We start from the raw sequence: 14181 nt of genomic DNA, 5'->3' as shown, positions 1-14181 counted from the left end.
GGGCAGCGAGGGCTCAGAAAGAGGAGGAGGGCGGCTGAAGAGAAATGGTGGAATACATAAGGGCAGAGGGGAAAAGTCATGAAAAGCCAGAGCTTTGTGTGTGATTTTGCTGTGTCTATGTGTGTGCGTATGTGCATGTGTCCCAGATAGCAAGAAACCATTGAAAGAATACTAAGTCAATCTTGATGCTTTCAAGGATAAAAAACATTACACTGCATTGCTGATTCTGCATTCTCTTGCGGAATCAATTTAAAAATGGAAATGTCATTGACAATATTGGGGAAAGTTGCTTTTAAAAGTAATGTGTTACAATATTGTGTTACTCCCAAAAAAGTAACTTTGCAAAAGTAATTACGTTAGCTCTGGCTCTGGCTTTTTTATTATGTAAAGGCCATTTCACAACAAACACGATGCGAAAAGCAAAATGAATTGCAGAATTGCAGTCCTTTCACACCAAAAATGAAATATCCATCAGGCTGAAGGAAATGCAAATTAACACCCATACAGTAGAGGGCGTAACACGAATGAACATGAATGAAACAGACATTTAACTAAAGTAAAGTCATGTTTGTTTGAATTGGATAATCGTAGGCAAGCAGCAAAGACCATGGTTATTAAAGCGAGATTAAATATAAAAAACGATTAAAACAGTTATTTCTGATTCTGGAATCTGATTTGGCTGAGAGCCTTTTCCAGCCGTGCGATATTCCCCCAGTATCAGCACTGGGACCATTTCACCGTTTGTATCACTCCGCTTGCGGCGACTGTCATGGCAGATTCACCCTATTTTTGTTACAAATTCTACTGTTGCTGTGTCACGGAATGTAGTTTTAAGAGGTTTTTTTAGGTGAAAATGTAGTTATTTAGACATCAAATATGTGACTCGTATATAAACATAGTGCTTATTTTACAATTTGTTTAGACGCTTCCACAGTTGTGAGCTCCAGCGAACGTACTTCGGGAATTTGGTGCTGGCTCGTATAGTGGTTAAACATGAAATATAATTAATTTGGGTATCAAGCGGAGAAAAGGGGAAAAATTACATTTCATAAATGTATATTTATGCTATATTTAACTTAAATATTGTACTAGAGCACAGTATAGCAAATTGAAAGGGACTGGTTGTAAACAAGAAAGTTGTTTTTACACTGACATGGGAAATCTCCTTATTAACTTTTAAAAGGACAAAGACAAAGATATCGCTTTCCTCAGCATACATTCAAACGTATTTTTTAGTAATGTATATTATGGACATCGACCTGAAGAATGATTGCTATATCAGATGCGGGTAATACACTTGATCTCTCTCTCTCTCAGAATATCATAATACTCTACATAATACAATAAGCTTCAATGAAGGGACTCAACGTCCCTTTGTTACTAGTTCTAAAGTGACTTTTTAGAATTAAAACGTCACACTCGTAGTCGTGAGATATGGCTGTATAGCCAAATCGCAAGGCTACTTGTGAGATATTGCTCATTTAACAAATAATTGGATAGTTGATGTTTGCTAATTGCTGTGATATCATGTTATTGACAGGTTTGGGTTAATCAACCAAGAGCTCAGGGTTTATAGGACAGTAAGTTCACCCTAATTTCTAGAATATCCCTTGGTGATTATGCTGTTGATTAAAACAGCACTTCTTAAACCATTTTGTATGTCTCCTTTTGCAAACAGAAGCATTTCAGGTCTCGCAGTCACTACTAATGAGCTGATGAGTTGAATCAGGATGAGTGAGACATCCAAAATGTGCAGTGAGTCTCCAGGACAGGTTTGAGAACCACTGGACAACAACTCCATGCAAATCAATGTCATTGCTATCTCATTTCTTTAATTGTCTAACACCCCTCTGAGCCGGCTCTCCCTATAAGCGAACTAAGCGGCTGCTTAGGGCCCCGCCGCCACTAGGGGGCCCCCTCACTACAGATTGCACTCGCCAGCGTCGCCGCAGTTTATCACGCAAGACGTTCAATTCGCGTCATTCGCACCGCGCGAAAAGCGCCTTCCGCGCCGCGGGACCTCTAGACGCGCGTCAACGCACCTTTCCATTGACTTAACATTGAAATCAAATCACTCGCGCCAGACACTCTATTTGCGTTTGGTGTGAACGCAGCATAACGTTAGCTGTCCGTCGATTATGCTGAATCAACATTGCTTGCGCAATGGTCCAGCCGTCGGCCCCAGCTCTGGGCTTCAGAACGCGTAGAGACAGACCCACCTCCTTTGAATGTATTTTCTTTTTAACAGTTAACGTTACATGACCTACACTAGTTCTGGGAAAGAAAAAAACGAAAAATCTTTGTCTCAATAGACGCTTATTACAATAAAAAAATAGTTTAAGAACATTCGAGAGAAAGAAAGTAATAGGAAGAGAGAGCAATCATTTGACAGTCAAAATCAAAATGAAGTTTAAAATAAAGCGGTTAAATACAAGCTTTTTCTTATGGTCTTAATTGAATAGGCAATTAAAGATTATTAATAAATATTAATCTATATAGCCTACTATTATGAAATATTTTATATATTGTTAAGCTAAATCGCCCAGACCATTTAAACCTAAAGAAAACACAGTGTCCTCTCTGAAACATTTTTGAATGATGATCGATACAAGACACCTAAAAGCAAAATGGATTTGTGGTAAATTTTAGTAAAGAACACTGTAAAAAAAATCAGGTCCCCAATTGAAAATTTTCTAGTGAGCAATCACATCTAAATTTTTCAGTTGGCCAAATTGAATTAATGTGAATTGATGCATTTTAATTCAATTAAAATTCAAGAAATTAAATTTGGCCAACTGAAAATTTTAGATGTGATCGCTCACTAGAAAATTTTCAATTGGGCACCTGATTTTTTTTTTACAGTGAATGTATTACTGTATGTAATCATAAAAGGTAAAAAAATATCTCACTCCATGCTGTGAAGGTTTAAAATATGAACAGTAGCCTATGTAAGAGTTAATCAACCAATAATTAAATAATATAATTTAACATTGGATTTCTTTTAATTTACCCTTAACATAATTGTAAAAAACTAAATGTCACTTTCTCAGGAGGAGCCATTCTTAAATATTTTGGTGGTCGTGGAGAAAAATTTCATGAGGCTGACACAAGTAAATATTTCCCACTGCCTTTCTTTTGAATAGTTTTGTGCGCAACTTCAACATAGCTGATTTTCCTCTTGCCATTAAAAAATTTAGTTTTATAATCATAATTCACTATGTTGTCTAATTGTACTTTAATATTAATTTAAAATTAATGTGTTTTATCTAATCTGCATACTGTATTTATTATTAATTATATTATAATCTCAACAGCTGGAGGAGGTGACTCTACTGCTGCTTCAGTAGAGCATAGCGAGCCGCATACCACTATGGCTAATGTTGTAAGTTAGCTATATATTGTTAATGCTAAATTATTAATATTTATTTGTTTACAACAAATTGACCTTAAATTTGCAAATCTATAATCTTTACTTTTACTGTTTCAGTGAGTGTACTTTAATAAGCAGTAAAATAATTGTAGGCAATCATGTTAAAAGATATACAGATGAAATATGTAAGTGTTAGATTGTATACAGTTGCTGGTTTGCAGTGCAATACTCCATTATTCACTGCAAGGCAGGGCCCCAAAATTATCCTGCTTAGGGCCCCCAGATTTACAGAGCCGGCCCTGGGAGTTCTCGAGTGACATATGAAGTTGGAGTCCTGCTCTTTCATCATGAAGAGGAAAGAGCTCTCATCTGCCTTTGATATGGCCAATATTCCTAACAATGCCATGCAACGATCATCTGCAGAACACAATTTCAAACAACCACAAGTCTGAGTCCCGCTAAAGAGTCCCATGTTAAACGGAACTTGAGGAAAACAGAAATTTTGCATCAAATTCTATGTGCCCTGTTGGATTTTGAGTGGAATTGCGTTTTGTAAAAGATTGTTGTAAAGTTTAAATGTAAGTAAGTTTAAATGTTGATGAAACCACACAATTGTGTGTAGATTTGTTGGTTTATATATTAACTTTTATTTATTTGGAAACAATCAATGAAGTCATCATGAAATCGAAAACTGATAATATAAAAATGTCTTAATGGAATATTGCAGTCTTTATTATACATCTTTTAATAATGTGCCCTCATAATCTTTAATCAAAAACAAGTTACACTTTATTTTACGGTGTCATTGTTACAGTGTAATTATATATTTAAGTACTGAGTAATATTAATTAACTACTGGGTTAGGGTATAGGATTAGGGTTTGGTTGAGGGTTTGTTGCATGTAATTATGCATCATTTACTGTTATTACTATGGTAAGTGCATGTAACATATGTAACAAGGACACTGTAAAATAAAGTGTTACCCAAAAACATTACTTTCCCCTCCCCCATGCATAACACACCAGGAACAACATCTCTTTTAATTTGCACATTGCACAGACCATTAGTTAATGTAGAGGAGAGTAAGGATATACCAAACACTTTTTGGGTTTTATTCAGAGAATGCACTAACATTTTTAAATTTGGCATGTCGGCAGATGTATTTTTACCCAGTACTCACTTAAAACCGTATCTAGCTTGAATTAAACTGTTTCTGGGAAGAGGACTGAATTGTGCTTGACTCTACCTGATATGGTTGAACACAAATAACAAGAACAATCATGGTTGTTATATTTGAATCGATCATTTTTAAGTGTACATGGCCAATGGTGTGTTAAACATTATATAATGTTTGTTAATGACTTATTATTATAAGGTGTTACTGAAGTGTTACCTTATTGATGCAGTATTAAATGATTTGAGCATTATCCTCAAATCTCAAAGTTGCATCTAATTATAGATACATGATTGTTCCTTTTCCCATATGTGTGTGTGTGTGTGTGTGTGTGTGTGTGTGTGTGTGTGTGTGTGTGTGTGTGTGTGTGTGTGTGTGTGTGTGTGTGTGTGTGTGTGTGTGTGTGTGTGTGTGTGTGTGTGTGTGTGTGTGTGTGTGTGTGTGTGTGTGTGTGTGCGCGCGCCCCTGGCTATCCAGTAAATTAAAAGGCTGATGATGTGTTGCCCTCCTGCCAGTTGAATTAACAAATGAAATGAGAGAAAGAGAGGTGCTAATAAAGACACACACACATCTCCTCTCTCTCTTTCTCTCTATTTCTCTCTGCCTCTTGTCTATCACTTGTGTTTACTTCTACCATTCCCTTTCTTTCTATTTCATTCATTCAGTCTCTCTCCTGTTATGTCTTTAAATTGCATTTCAAGTATGTGACTCTGGCAACATTTCTGCAAAACCTGAAAAACCTTGCTCCATGTTCATTGTTGCTCCATGTTTCAATGCATTTTTCAGGTGACACATCCAGAAGAGGCTCTATAAGCCATATATAAGCTCAATGTCATGAAAACAATGTGCCTGTGGCTACATTTTGCGCTGTGTTGCTTGTATCACATTTCATGACGGTTACAACTGGTGCTAAATAGCATGTTCAGTTCTTCCCTATTGTGACATATATCTGAATGAAATGGCATCTGGAATGAGAAGGAAAAAAATGTAGGGCGGGACTTGATTTTGTCCTAGGGAATTGATTGGAATGAATAAGAAGTTGCTAGTTTGCAGTCAGTTGTGGAGGTGCTTCTCAAACAGAAGGCTGTATCTTAGTAAGGCAGTGTCCTTCTAAGCCCAGTCTTTCGGACTTGAAGGCTACAGTCCATTTAGACCTTCAGAGATTAAACGGGCGATGAACGCATCAAAGCTAACGGGGCATTGCGATGTAACACACTACAATGAAGGATATGCATCATCCATCCATTTCAAAAGACAAATGTTCCAGTTTATAATGTTTATATTGAAGTGTCTAGTGTAGACAGCTTTAAACAGCTGTTGTGTGTCATGTAAAAAATTTGCCTAATGCAGATAGAGTGGATTTAGAGTGGGTTTATTGGCTGTTTGCAAAGTTTGAAAATATGCTTTTTTGTAATTCTGCGAGGTGCCACTAGAGTAGTACTTCATACAGTAACGTTTATTTTATTTTTTTTTGTTAAATAAAATATACTAATATATGATTGCACTGAACATTTAGTGGGCAAACAGATAGGTCAATTTTTTGTATTAATTCAGCTATATAATTTAATTCTTCCAAATGACAATTCATTATACAAATTTCCCTTTGAGCTAATCACTATATAATTGTTCTATTCTGTTATTTGTTCATAGATCTCTCCATTGTTGCACTTCTCTAACCTGAATAGTTAATATATTTATTTAAAGCTGAGTTGTTCTTTAATTGACATTTTACCTGTTTTAACATTTCCCATGGTTATTTAAAAAAAAGTAATTTGTACATTTGTCCATTGCTTCCTCTTAAAGTATTCCCTCCCTCCTCTCTATCCATAGTTCCACTCCTCCTCACCCCCAACTCCATCCCATCCCTTCCAATTACAAGCATCCCACCGCCTTTGAATGCGCTCAAGGCAGACGGGAGGAGTCACAGAGGTCAGGCCACAGATGGAGAAGAGTGGGGGAGAAAGAGCAGAAAGAATATATCTTTTAAATATATATTAATTATTTTTTTATATTAATTAATTATATATATATATATAAATATTAAAAAATTAACGAATTAATCACACATTTTCTGTAATTAATCGCGATTAAACGCACCTAACATTAAAGGTGCTGTATATACTTTTCACTGAACTACAGCATAAAAATACCATAAAATGTTTGCAGATATTTAGGAAACATGCTAAGTTCACATACTCGTTTTCTCAGAAAAACAATGCTACAGTTATTCTACTTTGAAATGTGCGTTCCATGTCGGAATGTTTATTTTTGTTATGGTCTGTGTGATACCACACGTTTCCAGTTTACCCAATAGTATTTCAACACCCCAGGTTGCCAGTTTGTGGAAAACATTGCATATTGCAGCCATCTAAGCTAGCAAACAAACTGGGTCAGAGATTGCAGATTCTACCTGACCTAAAAAGCCTCGGCATCCATTTAAAATTTCTATGAATCAACTCATCAACTTACACACTGTAAGTCTCCTCGGACAAGAAGCAGAGAAGCCAGGGAGGAGACCACAGTGGAAGGAGCCAGGAAGTGACCCCACAAGCAGGAGCACCAGGATGCAAGAAGGAGGGAGGAGCCATGGTGGAGTTTTGGTGGGGATGCCAGGCGGAACCAGGGGGGGCTACTGACTGAGGTGGAACCGGTGGAGATGGAGACCCATGCAAGGCCAAAGAGACCAGGTGACATTGAAGGTTCTTGAGACCTAGATGGCGCTACGGGTACGAGCAGCCGAGGTGAAGCCAGGGTGCCGGAGGACTGAGGTGAAGCCGGTGTTACAGAGGACTGAGGTGGAGCTGGAGGAAAAGAAGGCTCAGAAGTCCATGGTGAAGGCAGAGTGACAATTGACCAAGGGGAGCTGGAGGGATGAGGAAGCCCGGTGGAGCCGAAAGGACAACTGTCCCAGGTAAAGCCAAGGGAGCAAGGAAGCCAATGTGAAGCCAACCGGTCCATGGGCTGAGGTGGAACGATGATCTTAAAGGTTTGAGGTGGAGCTAGAGGGTCGACACACCAAGGTGTAGCTGGCAAACAGAAAGCCCAAGGCAGATCCAAGCTGCTTGGTGGAGCCAGCACAGGAGCTGAAAGGCTGAATGGAGCCAGCAGAGATAGGGCCGAAGAACTGCATAGGGAGGAGGGTAATGAGGCGGCCTCCTGAGTCAATACAGGTCAGGCAGAGAGTTCAAAAACGCTGATCCTTGGCGGCTCATACTTCAAAACTGGCCTCCTTGGCCGACACAGGACAGGCAGAGAGTTAAAAAATGGCTTCCTTGGCCGACAAGGGGCAGACAGAGTTAAAAAAACAGCCTCCTTGGCCGATACAGGACTTGGAACATCTTGACATGGGAATTTTCTCCCACTCTTTTTTGCACAAAACATTCCAGATCTGTTAAATCACAAGGGCATCTCCTGTGCACAGCCTCAAAGAATACGGTATGTGCTCCAGCTGAGCTACACTAAAATATTGATCTTTCTTTGCAGAAGCCATTCTTTTGTTGATTTAGATGTGTGTTTTAGCTTGTTATGCTAAAAGGAGAAAGTTCGGTAACACTTTACAATAAGGTTTCATTAGTTAATGTGTTAACTAACACAAACTGACCATGAGCAATACGTTTGTTACTGTATTTGATAATCTTTGTTAACGTTAGTTAATGTTCATGTTAGTTCACGGTGCATTAACTAACGTTAACAAGATTTTAATAAAGTATTAGTTAATGTTGAAATTAACATTAACAAAGTGCAGTTCATTCTTAGTTCATGTTTACTAATGTAGTTAACTAATGTTAACTAATGAACCTTATTGTAAAGTTACCGAAAATTCTCTTCATTTTTAACTTTCTAGCAGACGCCAAAAGGTTCTGTGCCAAAATCGACTGGCAAGTATTCATGATTCCCTTCACCTTCACTAAAGCCCCAGTTCCAGCTGAAGAAAAAAAGCAGCCCTGAAGTATGATGCTGCCGCCACCATGCTTCAGGAAAAAAAATTATATATGGAAATTATATAACATATAGGGGTTACTACCTTGAGGTAATGGAGAAGCAGACCCACGACCAAATAAGCTTGTAAGCTGGCTCTGTTGCAAGAGCGGAGAGCTGGGCTGGAGAAATCCCGGGCTGATGCTCACAGGTCTGAGGAAAGTTTGCGGTGTGATGGATAACGTTTCTAGGACACTACCATATGACTAGTAAGTAAAATCTCAATCATCAATTACAATTATGATGGCCTGTGATCTAACCACTTAAATAATACTGTGGTATATGTAGTCCATTCCATAGAGTGACTGTTCCTTTTGTAATGTGAATAAATAATAACTTTACTACAGGATCTAGTAAAAATCTGATTGAGATTAAACCAGATGGTAGTGAAATTACCAAAGAAATGCAAGGGCTCCTAAACATTAGATCTCTCGGACCTAATGCAATTACTGTAAATGAGAAATCACTGATAATAGTTTTGATGCACTCTGCCTGACTGAAACCTGCTGGGTGATTTCATTGGTCTCAATGAGCCTACTCCACCAGCCTTTAGTTATAAGCACAAGTCGTGCCTGAATGGTTGTGAAGGGATCTACAGCAATATCCTAAATGTTACTGAAAGAACAGGGCTCATTTGATATTTGTGATAAATGTTACACTTTCAGATATAAGAAAAAATCTCTGTTATCTCTTGCTCTGGCTACCATAGCACCCCATGGCCCTACATCGATTTTCTAAAATTGTAATTATTGGTTAATACGGAGAGAGCATTTATTGTTGGAGACTAAGATTTGCATAGATCATTTAAATGATGCATTTACATTTATTTGATCTGCGTTTACAGACATACTAAACTCTTTCTGTGGTAAACAAAATGTCACTAGACCCACTCTTTGTTAATTATATTTCATGAAACGGATGTTCCCATTCAGTCGGTCACGTTCGACGTACGTCGGACGTACCGACGAATTGGGATCACTTCTGGGAGCCCCTATCAGCTTCGAGCTATCTAGAACCGGCCAATGAACAATTGGCGTGCGAGATTTGCAACTCGCGCCCCGCACCGCACCGTGGGTATAAACAGGAAGCGAGAGCGAATGCACGCTGTCATTCACTTCGGAGCCACACAGGCGTATGAAGGACTCACTCTTCTTCAAACAAGACGAGTATTTTTCGCTGCTATCAAGCAAGACTGTCTACAGACCGGAGAAACCAGAGGAGGATGCGTGTTGGAGGAACGGCACCTTTCAGTGGGATCCGCGCTGAACTCATCGAGCTGCCTCTGAGTGCAGAAAAACTGCTGTTATCACAGCAACCTGTTGGTCTGGGTAGAGCGTTTTTCCTGCTGAGTACAGGCATGGGCTGCACTAACAATCCCGTGCGCTGTCGCGTTTCCCCCTGAGTGCTTCAGCACAGAGCGTTTTCCTCACAAAAGAGCTTCACGGGTGACGTGCCGTCTTTTTCAAGATGTCTTACCACCCGTGCGTTTCTGGATGCGGTCGTTCCCTGTCCCCTGCTGACGGTCACAATCGCTGTCTCACGTGTTTGGGCACACAGCACGCTGAGGCGGCGTTTGTGGATAGTTCATGTTCCCACTGCGGGAACATGACTATCTCGGAGCTAAGATCGAGACTCTCCTACCTCCGGGCTGGGGGAGTCCCCTTACCCATCCCACGAACTAGGTCTACCCCTAACCCGGGTGGACCTGCTTCTTTGGATGGCCAGGGTGATCTGAGGATCACGTTTAGGGCAAACCCGCCGAGTGAATCTCCGCAGGCCCCTATTCCCTCTGCTCTGCAGCCGGTAGAGCCTCTAAGGGAACCCGCTGGACCCTCCCATGGGAGACCGGTGGTGACTTTTGGAGCTCCAGCGGACGAACAGATGTCGATCGCTGCATCGGAGGGGGAGTTTCAGTCCTCGGGGGATGAAGGGTCAGTTGTACTGCCTCCCTCTGGGGGAGTGGCAACGGCTGCCCCGGACCCTGAGATGGCTGCTATGCTTGCCCGGGCCGCCGAAAGGGTTGGGCTCCACCGTGTCCCGAACCCTCTAGGTTGGACGATTGGTTCCTCGGGGTGGGTCGCGCTGGTTCTCAGCGTCCCGCCCCGACACCTTTCTTCCCGGAGGTGCATGAGGAGCTCACGAGGTCGTGGACGGCACCTTTTTCTGCCAGAAACCGTCCGAGTGACTCCTCCCCCCTCACTACCCTCGACGGCGGTTACGTGGGGATCCCGCCAGTGGAGCGCGCCGTCGCGATGCAACTGTGTCCGGCGACCGCCTCTAACTGGCGCGGTGACCCACGTCTCCCGTCCCGGGCCTGTCAGTTCTCTTCCGGTCTGACCGGGAAGGCTTACAAGGCCTGCGGACAGGCTGCGTCCGCCTTGCATGGCATGGCGTTGCTTCAGGTCCACCAGGCCCAAGCACTCCTTGACATGCACGAGGGTAGGCCTGACCCAGAGCTCCTCCGGGAGCTCCGGACGGCGACGGACCTCGCCCTCCGGGCGACGAAAGTCACCGCCCGTGCCATCGGTCAGGCGATGTCCACATTGTGGTCCAAGAGCGTCATCTCTGGCTAAACCTGGCTGACATGAGGGAGACCGATAAATATCGGTTCCTGGACTCCCCTATCTCGTCAGCTGGGTTATTCGGCGACGCGGTCGAGAGCTTTGCCCAGCAGTTCTCGGCCGCCCAGAAGCAGACGGAGGCGATCAAACACATCCTGCCCCGGCGGCCCGCTGCTGCCTCCACCCCGCCGCCGGCGGCAGCGCCTCCGACTACTCGTCGCCGAGGACGTCCACCCGCCCCCGCCAAGGCACCGCAGCAGCCTTCCACCAGCCGACGGCGTGGGGCCGGCCGTGGGAAGGATGTCCAGCCTGCTCAGGCCGCTGCCAAGCCAGGTGGCAAGCGCCGTCACAAGCGACCCTGAGACGGGCCGCCCAGAGATGGAGGAGACTGCTCTGAGGGAGATGGCTGCAGCACCACTCCTTCCCCCGGAGGAGGGCCGGGGGAAAATCTTTTGTTTTTCTGTTCCGCCGCTGGTCCCAGTACCAGCGGCACCCAAAACATCAATAAAAGAGCAGTTTCCAATATCTCTGGGTGCCAAGAGAGCGCGCTTGGCGGTGGTCGACGCTCCCATGCCTCGCCACCCTCAAGTACCTCTCCCTTCGCCAGCAGGGGACGCCGGCTGTCGGGACGCACACAAGCGGCCTCCCCACACTCGCACGTCCCCTCCGCGGATGCAGGTAAGTGTTGCACAGCACACTCAGATCCCGCTTCGGGCCGCTCCCATGCCGTCCGAGCCGGATCCCTGCGTTCCGCCTCGCTGCCCCGCTGCGGGTACGTCTGTGGTCCCGATGGTCCCCCTTGCTCGGAGTCTGGGAGCCTGGCAAGCGCTTCCCAGCCCGTCTCGTGGCTCATCCATACCATCAGACTCGGCTATGCGATTCAGTTCGCCCGGCGTCCCCCCAAGTTCAGGGGCGTTCACTTCAAGACTGTAGTGGGGGCGAACGCCCCCGTGCTCAGGGCGGAGATCGCTGTCCTACTGGCGAAGGACGCAATAGAGCCGGTCCCTCAAGCCGATATGAGGTCCGGGTTCTACAGCCCGTACTTCATTGTACCCAAGAAAGACGGCGGGTTACGACCAATCTTGGACCTGCGATTCCTGAACCGGTCCCTTCACAGGCTGCCGTTCACGATGTTAACGCAGAAGCGCATCTTCAGGTGCATCCGTTCCCGAGATTGGTTTGCAGCGATCGACCTGAAGGACGCGTACTTTCATGTCTCTATTCTCCCTCGACACCGGCCCTTTCTGCGCTTCGCGTTCGAGGGACGGGCATATCAGTACCGCGTCTTACCCTTCGGCCTGTCCCTGTCGCCCCGCGTCTTTACGAAGGTTGCGGAGGCGGCCATTGCTCCCATGAGAGAGCATGGTGTTCGCATCCTCAACTACCTCGACGACTGGCTGATTCTTGCCCAGTCGCGAGAGCAGTTGTGCGAATACAGGGACAAGGTTCTCAGTCACCTCAGCAAGTTGGGACTTCGGGTCAACTGGGAGAAGAGCAAACTCTGCCCCACGCAGAGGATCTATTTTCTCGGTATGGAGATAGACTCGGTCGCCATGACAGCGCGCATCACCGAGGAGCGCGTCCAGTCGGTGTTGAACTGCTTGAATCTGTCAGAGGCAGGACAGTGGTACCACTGAAACATTTTCAGAGGCTCCTGGGGAATATGGCATCCGCAGCCGCAGTAACGCCGCTCGGATTGCTTCATATGAGACCGCTTCAACGCTGGCTACACGATCGAGTCCCGAGATGGGCGTGGCACAGCGGTTCCCTCCGCGTCCAAGTGACTCCAAGGTGCCGCCAAACCTTCGGCCCGTGGTCGGACCCTCTGTTTCTCCGGGCGGGAGTCCCCCTAGAACAAGTGTCCAGGCACTCCGTTGTCTCCACGGATGCCTCATCCACGGGCTGGGGTGCCACGTACAACGGGCTTGCAGTTACGGGTCTGTGGACGGGGCCTCAACTGCAATGGCATATCAATTGCCTCGAGTTGTTAGCAGTTCGTCTTGCACTCAGCCGCTTCAAGGTGCCGCTCAGAGGCAAGCACGTTCTGGTCCGGACGGACAACACTGCGGCCGTAGCGTACATCAACAAACAGGGTGGTCTACGCTCCCGTCGCATGTCGCAACTCGCCCGCCATCTCCTCTTATGGAGTCAGAAGCATCTGAGGTCGCTTCGTGCCGTTCACATTCCGGGCCTGCTCAATCGTGCGGCCGATGAGCTGTCACGTCAGCAGGTACTTCCGGGAGAATGGCGACTCCATCCCCAGGCGGTCCAGCTGATCTGGAGTCGTTTCGGGGCCGCACAGGTACAGGGAGTGCAGAATTATTAGGCACGTTGATTTTCTGATCATATTTTTTTTCCAGGCACATTTGACCAATTCCAAACCACAGTAATCCTAATAACTACCATTGATTTAGTATTTAATAATGTATAAGTGATATATAATTGTTCATGAAGGCTGGAAATGAAAAACACCTTATATTCAGGTGTGCAGAATTATTAGGCATGTTTTCTTTTACAGATAAATTGAGCCAAAAAAGAGATTTAACTCAGACTGAAAAGTCAAAAAGTATTAAATGCCCATGAGAAGGATGCAATACTAATGCAATACTAGACATTGCAGTTAAGGCGTGACCATTGGACAGTGAAATGCTCGTTGGGTCAGCAGGGTCAGACAAAAACATGTGGCGGAGAAAAGACACCTATTAACCGCAAAAGAATTAAGAATTAAGGTGAAGAATTAAGGGTGAAACCATCAGGAATCCTTTAGTCTCCAGCGCCACCATTTTCCAGAGCTGCAACCTACCTGGAGTCTCCAGAAGTGCAAGGTGTCAGGATCTCAGAGACTTCAGTTAGGTAAAGAATCCTAAAAAATGACCCCCACTAAATAAGAATCATAAGCTGAAGTGATAGCTAGATAGCTCGTCCAATGATATGTGATTATAGAAGCAGCATTAATGCAAATTGTTTGCCGAATTTTAATGGATAATAATTTAGTAATTTTGAAAAATGAAATATAACTAGATATATACTTTAGAAATATCTGTATTGGTTTATATTGATTATTATATCTTGTAAGCAGATTGCAAGAGTGCAATGTC

Source organism: Gobio gobio (genome assembly GCF_949357685.1).
Source record: "Gobio gobio genome assembly, chromosome: 4".
Taxonomy (NCBI): Eukaryota; Metazoa; Chordata; class Actinopteri; order Cypriniformes; family Gobionidae; genus Gobio; species Gobio gobio.
The sequence above is the reverse complement of the archived record's forward strand: the minus strand, read 5'-3'. Positions refer to the sequence as shown.